General features: G+C 33.2%; 1 protein-coding gene across 1 annotated transcript in view; it reads left to right on the forward strand.

The window, feature by feature from the left end:
- Window positions 1-1027: 1027 nt before the first annotated feature.
- The window catches only part of LOC148300831 (protein NDNF-like), a 45902-nt gene continuing 45566 nt past the window's right edge, over window positions 1028-1363 (forward strand). Inside the window, exon 1 of the mRNA XM_088274217.1 lies at window positions 1028-1363. This exon is cut by the window's right edge and continues 316 nt beyond it. The gene's annotated coding sequence lies outside the window, so the exon portion shown is untranslated.

Raw genomic sequence — 1363 nt, forward strand, 5'->3', positions numbered from 1 at the left:
CTGCAGTCAGAGTACGGAGCTTACGGCGTGCATGCATTTAAGGCCCAATATACGATAAATCGCAACATAATTTTCTTCAAACCCAGGTAACATTTGACGTTTTTGAATTTTTTGCTTAAAACACCGTTTATGTATTAAAAAAAGATTTTTCAATGAAATTAATATATGGCTTTGAAAAGAAAAGAGTTATTGAATGGTTAAGAGTTGAAAAACGGTAAAAATATTTTTTCAAAATGTATTCTAAAAATGCTTAATGAAATGGACATCAATAATGTTTCTTTTATAACGTTTAAGAGAAAAATTATTTATGTCTATTTGACTATTTGATTATTTGATAAAGAAATGTTAATTTTTGACATCTCATCAAAGATGAAGAAGAATATGGAAGTCTGGGCATTTACGGGGATGACCGTCTGATGACCGTCATAGGCTGGTTTAAGTGATCACTTTACACACGTGTAACGTTCGCCAATTCTACCCATTATTGACAACCACACTATTCAAATTCTTGGATGTTCTATATATATGAATCAATTTCGAAACGTTGTTCTTGAATCATTAGAACTTCACTAGAGACATATATTGGTGAGATGGCCCCATAAATGCTCAGACTTCCATAATATTCTTCATATTTGATGAGAAAATAATATGAAAATAACTCCTGTAATTGGAGATAATCCAGATTTTTTTGAACAAGTTTTTAAAATGTTGTAAAGAAATGTTATAATGCTATATAGTTATACTTATATACGAGTACATGACCGTTTTTTTTAGATTACTTTTAAATGAAAACCTGTAATTGGAATTTTATTTTATTTAATTGTTTTATATTTTGTTATTTTTTGTAAATATTCTGTTGATTTTCCAATAAATAAATAAAAAAGCAAAAAACGTGTTTTTTTTTTAATGTTTCATTATACCTATCCTGTTTATCCTGGGATGTTCTGATTTAAATCATCCCCGCGCGGTGGTGGCTCGTGGCCTATGGCGGGAACTGCCGAACGGCCGGAAACAGTCGAGCGGCCGACGCAGGGCTCCGCGCTAGTTCGCAGAGCGAAAACCAACGGAGCTTTCGTCCAAACTAGACCTACAGATGAAAAGCGTGCGCCGGTCAAATTCGCTCGCGATGTCACGTTACTGAAAACCTAACTACAATCTAGCATACTATATAAGTCGACCGAAAATTGTCACAGTGTCATAACGTAATTGACAGCGCGACTTGCAACAGGTGTCACATAAATCGAAAATCATCAGTGAAAAACAAGACCAACTTTAAAAAAAGTTACCAAATAGAATATCAGGATTTTTTTATAATTTATGTAAAATTGTCATAAAATCGAATTTCGCGATTCTAAGTGGAGTT

Source organism: Brachycentrus maculatus, unplaced genomic scaffold, assembly GCF_059751285.1.
Source record: "Brachycentrus maculatus isolate JH-2025_06_01 unplaced genomic scaffold, ASM5975128v1 h1tg000649l, whole genome shotgun sequence".
NCBI lineage: Eukaryota > Metazoa > Arthropoda > Insecta > Trichoptera > Brachycentridae > Brachycentrus > Brachycentrus maculatus.